We start from the raw sequence: 12,477 nt of genomic DNA, 5'->3' as shown, positions 1-12,477 counted from the left end.
TCTGAGAGCAGAGCTCCCAAGGCCATAATGCATACGTGCTTTTGGAAGGTTACCCTGGTGGCAGTGTAACAAGAGGTTAGAAATGGGGGTGGGTGGACCTGGGGGTGTGGCCACCTGCTCAGAGGGTATTGCAAGAATCTGAGTGGATGATGAGTTGGCCCTGGACTAAGCTATGGCGAGTAGATATGGAGAAAAGGGACAAAGGAGGGTGGCAGACTGCAGAGGTAGATGATGTCCTAAGTAGAGGAGTAGAAGACAGCTTACACAGAAAAAAAAAAAGGGCGACTCCGCAGGACTGATGGGCTGCCCTTCCAGGGGAAAGAACAGCGGAAGGGTGGAAACTGCATGTCTCAGGGTTATTTGCCTCCATCCCCAGGAGGCAGGAATTTGACGAAGAAAACTTCAGGCTCTAATAGCCGAGACTGGGATCCTGCCGAATGTAGAGGCTTGCTAATGGGGCATGTTTCAAGGAGGGGTGTCCCTGAACTTAAGTAGTGAATGAAGGTCTGTCATCCAGCTTACGGGTAACATGTCAAACCCTGGTGTCATGCCGTGATTCTGCTGCACTGAGTGAGCACACCAGTGTACCCAGGATTTGATATAGTTCGTCTCATTTCACCGACAGCATCGTCCTTATGAGAAAACACACCAGTTGTCACAGCTGCTGCACAGCTCTCCTCAGAAGGCAATCTCCTCTCCGTAGTAGGAAGCGTTTCTCTCCAATTCCTCCCCTATGCCTTCGGCCATCTTCCTGTAGAGGCTGCAAAGCTGCTATGTGAAGTTTATGTTTCTACTCACGTTGAGAAATTTCTTCTCCATGTCTAAGCAGAGAAACAGAGTAACGTAACAAGGGGACATTAGTGCATGTCCTCTCAATCAAGCGATGAAGTATAACAAGTAATATTGGGGCCGGTCGACATCATGTGTCTCATGCTATGATACCCAGAAAAGCACAGAATGTTATTTCTGTGGTTTTTCTGCCCAAAATGAATAACTTAAACTTCATAACGAAGAAATATTAGACGAACCTGAATTGAGGGACATTCTACAAAATTACTGGCCCCTATTCTTCAAAACTATAAAGGTCATGAAAGGCTAAGCGAGGCTGAGGAATTGTTTGAGATTAAAGGAGTCTCAGGGGACATGACAACTGGATGCAATGCGTGGTCCTGGCCAGAGGGGAAAAAATAGTTAGAGATGATATTATGGGGAAAACTGACAAAATTTGAACATAGACAATGGGTTAGATAAGCATTGTATTAATGTTAAATTTTCCAGTTTTGGCCATTGCGCTATGTTCAGGAAATTCTAAAATGTTTAGGGGGTCAAGGAGCTTTATGGCTTCAACTTTGTCAAAATAAAGAGTTACCAGTAATCCCTCAAGTATATCCACTTCCTGCCATTGTAGTCAAGCTATGACTCCTGTTAGGCCTTTCCTCGTTTTCTGGGTAGGATTCTTTTCTTAATGAGAAAGATAGCATATTAAGTCACAGTGAAACCCTCTGGTGGTCTAACTTTGCTTAGAGCCTATGAGAGTCTGAGAGCTTCCTCCAGTGACATGTCAGAGGGTATGCCACTCTGCTCCAATCAAGCCCATCTTTATTTAAATGTTTTGATCTTCCTTCAGCCTTCTTTCTAACCATTATAATGTCTGAACTGGCTCAGTGTTCGAACAGCTTCTGACTCTCAGGTTTCCTTGAGGCTTCTGAGAAAAGCTCTCTCTCTAAATTCCCACAAAGCTAGTGGCTGAAGACAATGGGAATGTATTCTTTTATTGCAGGAGGCCAGAAGTCCAAAATCACGGTGTCAGCAGGGCCACGCTCCCGCTGAAGGCCCCAGGGAAGTTGCTTCCTCGCCTCCTCCAGCCTCTGCTTGCTGTCAGCCATCCTTGGCGTCCCTTGGCTTGTAGCTGCACCGTGCCAGGCTCTGCTCCATCTTCATATGACCTTCTCTTATGTGTGTCTCTCTGTGTCGTCTCTTCTTCAAGGGTACCAGTCACTGGATTGAGAGCCAATGCTAATCCAGTACGAGCTCATCTGGATCCTTAACAAACTACCTATGCAAAGACCCTGTTTTCAAATACGGTTCCATGCTTCTTTGGTCCCAGGCGAACATGACTTTTGGGGAGCACTATTTAACCCCCTGCACTGGGTATTGCTGTGTCAGTTGCCCTGGAGCGTCTAGGTGATTTGAAATTCCCTGGCTTACTGTTGTCTTTTGGACAAATCATTTTACCTTTGTGCAGGGGTCTTTCTCTCCACCCACATCTCAAAACAACCACCACCCTTGTCCCTCTTTCAACTTCCTTTTTTTTTTAGTTCCATAGCCCACAGGGAAGCCCCTCCTGTACCCAATGCTGGCTCCCAGGACCCAGGCTTATTAAACATATTTTGTGTTTCACATGTGAATTCTACATAGGAAATGAAAGATTTTGTGTCGCTGTGTGTCCAGGCTTGGGTATGGCCATAAAAGATTCAGTTGGGGTGCCTAGCCCAGGTCCTCTGTTCCTCACGGAGAATCGTGGCTTGTCGAGGAACTCAGAGCTGCTGAGCTTTTCTGTCCGACTTCATTCTAGTTATTTTGGCTCTAAGATAAAGAAACAGTTAATTACTTGCATATTCGATCAAGTGAAAAAATCCAGACTGTATATTTTGAGTCTTCATCAATTAGGACTACTTGCTTAGAGGAACCAAATTAATGATTTCCTTCCCTTTCGAGTTGCGTAGAAGAAATTTCTGGCTGCTTTTCTTACTGCACCTCTGCAAAGGCCAGATTTTGTAAAAACAATAGTGATGATAATAATAACTCTGGTACTTGGTAATCAACAAATCTCTGTTCCAGGTTTGGTCTCAGGAGAACGTTGCCATGTGAAGTATGGATGGGGCCCTCCTTCTGTACAGACCAACAATCCTACTGCTCTGATTCTTGGACAGGTCCTGTGTGTACACAACTCGGGCACAGCTACGACCAATCTACTCAAACCCTTGTTTAAGGCTCTTAGCTTTGAACGGGCAAAGAAGAACCTTCAGGATTTATGTTTAGATGAAGCAAAACCAACCAACTGTCTGGCAGTTAGTTCCTCTCTTGTCTGTTTATCCTTCTCTCAGTTTCCCTTTATTTCTATTTAAAAGGCAAGGGATGGGGGGAAGGTAGCGTGGTACGTGGAAAATACCCCAGGCTTCAGGACAACCTTTGGTTGAACTTCACTTCTGCCATCTACAAACATGACTGACTTTTCCTTAACTTCGGAGTCTCAGTTTACTCACCTGCAGTGTCAGCCTCAAAGTCAGGTTGAGTGTGTTGAAGAAATGAACTTGCATGAAGCCTTTTCACAGAAGAGATATTCAGTGGCAGCGGGCACCCTCTCCCCTCTTGGGGGACTCTGATTTTGGAACAGGATTGGTCCCAGGTGACAATGGTGATGCTGACATTACAGGAAACTTCAGGCCAGCGTGCAAGCACTCTGGGTGTGGGTAAGTGTGCAGTGGCACCAACCAGTGTCTGGAGAGAGAAGACATGGTCCATCCTCTAAGTTGTCAACTTCGGCCATGCTTTGCCTCCTGGAAACTCACCTCCCCTTTTGGGTTTGGATTCACCCTCTCCAAATGGGAAGAAATCCTCATTTCTCTCATCTAAAACTGTAAGAATTGTTGAAAACAATTGTCCTAAAAGAATTTTGCGAGAGAAAAGCCTACCAACCCGTGATTCACAAATGTCACTAAGGAAACCTGCTCTTAGTTAGCGAGAACCCTAACTAGGAGGGGTTAAACAGCTCTTACACAAGTGAGCATTTTATAATTTCATCACGAGCTGAAAGCCAGCATCTCAGCATCTGGCCCTGACCAGCATCTGAAATACCTTCTCACTTAATCCCCGTCATTCCAAGAATAAACACTCTTAATGAAAGTCTCAAGAGGAGGTAAAAGGAATTTGTTTTTCCAGTTGATTTCAACCATCTTTCCTAAAATAGGAAATACCTATAAAACCTCAGCCAAATGCAGCCACTGCCACTGCTTCTAAGCAAGCTCCCGGGAGCAGAGAGAATCAGGGCCTGGCGCCTGGCATGATAAACAGGTACCAGAATTTGGGGGGTTCCAATGTACTCACTCCTCCTTACTCTCTGGGTGAGCTCACATTTTCTACCTTGCCAAGAGAGACACACTCTTGAACTCTGCAGTCATGTCCCACAACGTAGAAAGCTTAAACGGGATCAAACACTTTGTAATTTCCAAACACTAGAGCAAATATTTCCGAGACTGTCTCAAAAAGTTCCTTGGAACTAACATCAATTACTCACTATATGATGAAAGAGCCCCACATACATGAATGTGCTTTTAGCTGGAGGAGTGTCTGCAGGGAATAATGCAAACAGAATTAGAGACCCAGACCATAAGCAGAACTATAATAACAGATCTGAAGATGGAAAATGGTGTTCCCTTGGCAAACCGGGGTTGCTGAGTCCTGAAAAGCTTTGTTTACAGTTTTATCAGGAGCTTATAACATCAAGTAGAAAACAGATTTACAAACGTGATTAAGTAAATAGGAAACTGCATGGAAAATTTGGCAGAGAATTGTATATATATATAAATATATATTTTTCTGATTATGTAAGTAATACACATGTTTGTTGTGGAAAATGTGGAAAATATGAAAAATATGGCATGTAGAAGAAAATAAAAATCATCCAATTCTACCATCAAAGATTACGGTTTTCTGATGCATAAATATTGTTTTCCTTTTCTACAAATTGTATTTATACTCTGTTCATATCTGTCCTGTGCTTTTCCACTTAATTTAATCATATTTTTGTATTTTAGTATCTGAGTAGCTGGTTCCCTAGGATACCCAATGCAGATGTAATATTTCTTTGAAATGTAGAGTTTTTTCCTAAAACATGTATTTGAATTTTGCAGGGTGCTCTAAAACATATCCAGATTTGTTTCAATATAAAATATGGAGTATGTAACTATAAAATGTAAATTTTATTATAGGTAAAGAAATATACATAACAAAATGTAAAATACAAGATTATAAAAATATATAAAGAATATAAAAATAAAATGAATAGAATATTCTTAGCTATGCATAATTGAAAGCTGCTATTTCCCTGTATTCTTTGAAATTTTAGTTTTATGCCACTTAAACACTTCTATTTACCACATGCTTAAGAATTCTAGATAACATCTTTGAAATATTCTATGTCACTGGAAAAAACTCAGTGGTAATTTTTTTATATATAACACCCCCCTTCCCCCCCCCCAACCCACATACACACGTAAGAACTAATATCCATTTAGGGATTCCTTGCACATAATTTTAAGGCTTGGAGGAAGTGGATTTCCTCAAGAAAAAAGAATCTCCAATCCAACCTTAGAGTTGATCTGAGGTGCTCCTTCAACAAGATATAAATTTATCAATTTACAGAAAAGATAAAACGACTGGGTCACAACTTTGCACTTTAAAACTTTCTCCACTGCATTTCATGCAGTTTGGGCATCTGTTACTACTTGCTGGCTTGTGAGAAAATGAATCACCAAATGGCAAAGGATGAGCCATAGACTCATTCAGAAATAGTCACTCATGCTTGAGGTGGCAACGTGCTTTCAGCGTATTCTGGTTGTTACTTTGTATTGCATATAATAAAGTCACATTGTATCTGGTGCAGGCACAGCGTTTCCAAATGGAATTAAATATATCAATATTTCATGGCTCCCTTCACAGAGTGTCACGGCTGCCCTTGTGTATCCTGATTTAGACTGACAGCCACCCTTGTAGGAGACCATCCTCTACACGAGGGTATCAAAAAGACACATGGACTGAAATGACACGTGGACCATTTACTGGAGGAATGAGCCCAGACTCGCTGAGAAGCCATCTGAGGAAGTGTCTCCACTACCCAACTCACAAAAGTCTAACTTTCCACAGTTAGATCTTCATTCCTTTGGCTTTAATCTACAGACATTGTATTGGTTCTGAAAATGCAGCTATCACAGAGGGAAAGACACTCACTCGAATCAGTCATTTGCAACAGTGTTTCTTGAAGAGGGGTGATCAAGTTGCCTGTGTCAGTCTTCTGGGGGCGGGGTGGGAATGGAGGATGATTAATCGGAGAGTTCTAAGTGCCACCCCCAGAGCTTCTGATTCTGTAGGTCTGGGAATCTGAATTTTCGCAAACCCTCCAAGAAGGTTTCTATGAACATTAGAATTTGAGAACCAATAATCAATATCCTCAAGTGAATGCATTTATGAGCCCTCTCCTGAGCACAGAGGACATACTTAATGACCTCTGGGACCAATTCAGTAACCATCACGAAGGAGAAAAAGGGGAGTCTAGACAGGGCCCTGAAAATGTCCTGTTTACCTGGAGTAGTCATCTAGTAAGCGCTTTCTCGGAGAGGGTATGATAATTGTGTACTGTGTATAAATACACTGAAAAAAGACAAGTATGTCACGGGCCTTTGTGTCCCATTCTGTTCACCTAGGGCAGGGTTTACGTGGCACAGATAAAGCCCCTCCCTGAAGTCCTGCCCTTCGCTCAGGCCTGAGCCCCAGAAGAGTGGCCCAGGTACCAGCTGTTTTTAAGAAGCACCCGAGAGCACTGCCACTGAGCTCACCAGCTGGGGCAGGGACCCAGGCTGGTAAAAGACACTTGCCTCCAAAATTCATTTCCTGGGGCTGCTACAAACTGGGTGACTTAAACAATAGAAATGTAGTGTTTCACAGTTCTGAAGGTTAGAAGTCCAAGACACAGGTGTCAGTGGGGTTGGTTCCTTCTGAGAAATTGTTTTAGGCTTCTCTCTGAGCCTCAGGCATTCCTTGGCTAGATGGCCAACTTCTCCCTGGGTCTTCACATCATCTTCCCTCTGTGTGTGTCTGTTTTTGGGTCCAAATTTCTCCCTTTTTAAGGGCACCAGTCATATTGGATTTAGTGCCACCCTAATGACCTCATCTTAGCTTGACCATCTGCAAGAACCCTATGTCCATATAAGGTCACGTTCACAGGTACCGAGGACTTTGCCATCTTTTGGGGGACACAGTTCAGCTCATGTCACCTCCTCTTTTCCCCCTGGGTTTGTCACAGCCAGGCTGTTCTGTGGTGGCCTGCTCCTATACCTGGTTCTTCTCTTTGCTCTGAGTATCTGAGCATGTACCTCACATCAGTTCCCACAGGCCCAGGAGGGGTTCAGGTACCTGCTCACTGACTGATGGGGATCCAGTAATGGCAGTTAATCACAGCAGGGCACAAAGAAATTAACGTTCAACCGGATGGTTGCAACAAACTGGAAATTTACAGGTGAGCCCCAGATGGTCTTTCAGAATCAAATTTCACCAGATTTCTCCTTAGTGTGACTTTTATTAAATGCTTCTTAATAAGTTACATTATTGTAGCTGAGCTGAACTTGGAAATAATTTATATTCATATCTCTGGAGGGCTATTTAGAGCTTGCCTCCAAGTCTTGCCCAATAAAAGTTTAAAATTCAAGTACCGAATGATCGAAGTGTTTGCTTTTCCTATAGAACTGTCTTCACATAGGAGGATGATAATAGTGTCAACAGCAAGCCTCTTTAGGATGCCATGATTTAAGTTTTGAAAAATGTTTATATGAAAAAATAAATTATCTACTTGTCACCTCAGAGGAAATGGAAAGGAATATAATTATTAGCCTTCACTAGGAGGTAAAATTTCCCACTTATCATAAGGCAACTGACCTACTTGTCATGTCATCACTCTTCGTGTCCAGGAATACTGAACAAAATCTTCTTCGAAGTCTTTCCCAGCGAGACCAGTGGATGAAGCCACGGGCTCCTTCAACTCATGTCCATACCGGCTCCATGATGGATCTCCTCTGGCACTGCAGGGTCACAGCTCAGCCCCTGTAGCCTGGGGGACAGTGGGGTGTACTCAGCACTCTGAGGCATTGCTGGGGCAGATTTGGCAACACCACTAAGCAACAGAGATTAGGCTTAGGAGTCTCATATGCGACTTCGTGCTTACTGTTGTCTAAATGCTAGGAACAACTACCCCGAATTAGTGCCATTGGATACGTGCACAAGGGCGCGATTTGAAATGTGATGTTGTAACACTCTCAAGTTTACTGGATAGACTCATTCCCAGGAAGTCATGCCCATTTATTCTGCCTGCCAAGGAGTGTGAGGCTTCTTATCCAGGGTGTGTGTGTGTGTGTGTGTGTGTGTGTGTGTGTGTGTGCGCGTGCGCATGTGCACACCCACCCATGTTGGGGAGAGGTGGCAGTCCTGGGTACAACCTGAATTTATCTGCGAACAGGGTTTAGCTCTCGTTCCTCCAGACCATCCAAGTCCTGGAAGAAATCAAACCCTTGGTGATAATTAGAAAATAACTAAACCCTGAGCCATCTTGTGTCATAGCTGGGGGAGAGGAGACCTGAGCTGGGCAGGTAGAACCGAAGGGATGGGGGTGTGAAGAATCAGTGTGTGTGCTCGACCTACCTATGGCATGCTCAAAGGCAAGGCAGGTGTCAAAATATTTATTTTGCTCACCCAGGTTGATTAAAAATGACATGCCCTCCCACCTGCACCACCCCAAAATAAACTAAAAAATAAACCATGGTCAGTTTTGCTAGAGCATGGACTTTCCTCTTTAGATAGGGAACTCCAGGCCCCTCTGAACTGCCAACTCCAACGTGGAGGGGGAGAGTCCCACCCTTAGGCTGCCCAGTGCACTGGGTTGTGCTAAGACAATGGTTTGTCCAATTCCTGTCGACTCAAAGGACGTGAAAGAAATTCCTTGGGAGACACGGAAGTCTGCGGAGAAGAGCAGTCTTTAACAGCCACAGGCCTGGTGCCTTAATTCAGATGAACCGAAGGTCTGATTCTACCTGGCACTCCACATGTAGCAGCACAGACACACAGGTGAGTGGGTATGCACACCTGGAGCCCACACACACTCCAATGGAGGACTTTCTATTCTCTCCTTCCTCAACACTGGAGTTCGAGATTTTCCAGAAAACAAACCACAGACCAATCCAAGGGGTAAGTGCTAAAGCAAAGAAGGACCGGTCCAGAATTGTTTCTCCCGACAAACAGCTAGGCAGGTAGAAACCTCCTGTTTCCCTTCACACGTGGCCAAGGGTTTTGGAACTGGAGGCTCAGCATGAAAGAGAAGGCAGAACTTCAAGATGAAAAATTCCAGGGTAGAAGTTAGTCACAAGAAGATGAAAAAAAAGTGTGGCAAAATATTCAGATCAGGGTGTGAGTGTAGGGGGAGGGACAGGAAGATGACTTTGATGGCATTATCTCTTCGAATTGGATAGATTGGAAAGGAGAAATATGCATTGGGTGAGGCAAGAAAGCCCCAAGAAACACAAAGGAGCTGGGAAATGCTGTCTGTGGTCCAGCCCACCTGGGGCGATGTGGGAAGGCAGAAGGCGAATCAGACCACCCCCACCCCATCCTCCTATTGTCCTCTGTAGATGCTGAAGGGGGCATGCTGGGATATTTCGTTTGCACGCAAGCTCAGTGTTTTGTTGTGGAGGGAAAGTGAGTGAATATGAAACATCCAGTTTTCGTCATATGAAATAAGTACATGACAAGGAGTGTTAGGACTCAGGGATGAGCAGTGTGTGTGTGCGCGTGTGTGTGTGTGTGTGTGTGTGTGTGTGTGTGTGTGTAAAGCTGAGATACTTTCCCATTACACTGGATTGTGGCTTCCCTTGTATTTTCTCACAGCTGCAAGTCCTTGTGAAAGAAAGCTAAGTGTTCCCTTTATCAGTAACTGATTCACACCCTCTCCATCACATTTTTCTCATTTTTTTCCCCAGGACTTGCAGTTCTGATTCTGGCTTCTCCTGGGGATTCAACATGGCTAATTTTTCTCATTCGTTTCTTTTGTGCTTTTGTGTTAAAGAATTGTAGAATAAATTACACGCCTTCTTGCTTTACTTTGAAATCAACTTTCTGCATTTTCCAATCGTGGAAGTTTTTGTTGAACTCCTTGAATCCAGATTGATAAGTTCAATGGCTAAGTTAGCAAAATCAATTAAATTCAAGGGCAACATTTTCATTTAAATCCCCATGGAATCCTGCTCCCCCCCCCCTTACTTTGCATAGATAGTAATAATATCCATTCTATTGCTAATCCAACTTTGGTAAAAGATTAATGCATTTTTACATCTTTAAACAGTTTCTTATTTAGGAGGACTCTCTACTAAATGTGTGGCAAGCAAACTTACTGCTTTATTGGACACTCAGTAAAGTCGGATCCCAAGCATGGCACTTAGATAAAGATCTCAACACAGACCCTAATCCATGGAAAGTTACAGCTGGTCCTACATCACTCTCCTAACTGGGTTCCCCTTGAGCTCCAGGATATGAGTTGAAAGTAAGAAAAACAACCTATTCTTCAGTTTCCTTGTGAGAAATAAGGGGCAAGTGTTTAAGCTTCTAAAAATATAAAGCGTTAATGAAAGCTGAAGCCTTCGTATTTTGTTGAATTACTGCTATTAAACACTATATCCGGCGGCTCTCACCAGGAGCTACTTTGCCCCCGAGGGACATTTGTCAATGTCTAGAGACAGTTTGGGTTGTCATAACTGGGAGAAGGGACGCCATTGGCATCTAGTGGGTAGAGGCCAAGGATGCAGCTAAACATCCTACAACACACAGGACAGAGGGACCCCACACCCCACCCCGCCAACAACCAGTAAGATTTAGCCCAAAATATCAATAGTGATTATGTTGACAAATGCTACTATAGTCAATGATTTTTCTAAAGCGATCAAAGCTCATACTACATCACTGATTTATATAGATTATATTTTTTGACACCTTTATTGAGATGTAATTCACATGTCAAACAAGTCACACATTTGGAGTGTACAAGTCAACGTTTTTTAGTTTGTTCACAGAATTGTGCGATCACCACAATCAAATTTATGTTTTTATCACCCCAAAAGAAGCCCCATATGCTTTCGTCATCATTTGTCTGCCCTCCCCTGAACCCGCCCAAGGCCCTAGGCAACCGCTAATCTACTTTCTGCCTCCACGGATTTGCCTGTTCAGTATATTTCACGGCAACAGAATTGTACATTATGTGACCTCTGTGTCTGGCTTTCACTTAGCATTATGTTTTCAGGGTTCCTCCACATTGTGGCATACACCAGGACTTCATTGCCTTTTATTGATTATTAATATGGTATATAAATTATACCTTCTTTACATATTCATCAGTTAGTGGGCATTTAGATTGTTTCCACTTTAGGGCTATTTTGAATAATGCTGCTATGAACATTCATGTACAAGTTTTTGCATGAATGTAAATTTTCATTTCTCTTGGGTATATACCCAGGAATAGAATTCCTGTATCATATAACTTAATGTTTCACATTTTGAGGAACTGGAAAACTGTTTTCCAAAGTAGTTCAACCACTTGAAATTATCACCAATAATGTATGAAGGTTCCAATTTTTCCATATCATTTGTCATTATCTGTCTTTTTCATTATAATTATCCTAGTGGGTGTATAGTGGTATCTCATTGTGGTTTTTCATTTGCATTTCCCTAAAGGCTAATGATGTTGAGCATCTTTTCATGTTTTTATTAACCAGTTTTGTTATTCTTTTTTGAAGAACTATCTAGTCAGATCAATCACCCAGTTATAAATTCAATCATTTGTTTTTATTGTTGAGTTGTTAAAATTTCTCTATATACTCGTAGACACAAGTTCCTTATCAGATGAATGATTTGCAAATATTTCCTCTCATTCTGTGAGTTGTCTTTCACTTTCTCGATGGTATTGTTTGCAGCTTAAAGGTTTTTAATTTTGATATGTTTCAAGTTTCAATTTTTTTTCTTTCGTCTATTGTGTTTTTTATGTCGTATGTAAGGCTTTGCCTCAACCTTGGTCACAAAGGCTTACTATCATGCTTCCTCTCAAGAGTCTTACAGTTTTAGCTCTTATATTTAGAGCTAGGATCTTTTTGTTTGTTTTCTAAGTTTTTAAAAAGATTTTTATTAAAAACATAGCTAACATACAATATTATATTAGTTTCAGGGGTACACCATAGTTATTCAACATTTATATACCTAAAGAAGTGATCATCATGATAAGTCCAGCAACCATGTGACAACATACTATGTGCTATCACAATATTATTGCCTATATTCCCTATGCTGCATATTGCATCCCCAAGACTTATTTGTTTATACCTGGAAATTTGGACCTCCTATTCGCCATCACTACCCTCCACCCCTTTTTAAATTTTTCAATTACAGTTGACATTCAATATTATTTTATATTAATTTCAGGTGTATAGCATAGTAGTTAGACATTTATATAATTTAAGAAGTGATCCCCCTGACTAGTCTAGTACCTACCTGGCACTATACATAGTTATTACCATATCATTGACTATATTCCCTATGCTTTACTTTACATTCCCTTGACTATTTTGCAAATACCAATTTGTATTATACTTCTTTTATTTTTTTATTTTTTTT

At 42.1% G+C, this 12,477-nt stretch overlaps 1 long non-coding RNA gene across 1 annotated transcript in view; it reads right to left on the bottom strand.

Annotated features, from left to right (window-relative positions):
• Positions 1-266: 266 nt before the first annotated feature.
• The window catches only part of LOC109389860 (uncharacterized), a 43,208-nt gene continuing 30,997 nt past the window's right edge, over positions 267-12,477 (bottom strand). Inside the window, exons 2-4 of the long non-coding RNA XR_002125471.1 lie at positions 7,711-7,882; positions 3,267-3,501; positions 267-2,586 (exon numbers count right to left, since the gene is read on the bottom strand). This is a non-coding gene — a long non-coding RNA (uncharacterized LOC109389860). The remainder of the gene's footprint in view (positions 2,587-3,266; positions 3,502-7,710; positions 7,883-12,477) is intronic.

The sequence above is a fragment of the Hipposideros armiger genome, unplaced genomic scaffold (assembly GCF_001890085.2).
Source record: "Hipposideros armiger isolate ML-2016 unplaced genomic scaffold, ASM189008v1 scaffold_246, whole genome shotgun sequence".
Taxonomy (NCBI): Eukaryota; Metazoa; Chordata; class Mammalia; order Chiroptera; family Hipposideridae; genus Hipposideros; species Hipposideros armiger.
Note: the sequence above shows the minus strand (reverse complement) of the source record. Positions and strands in the feature narration are given on the sequence as shown.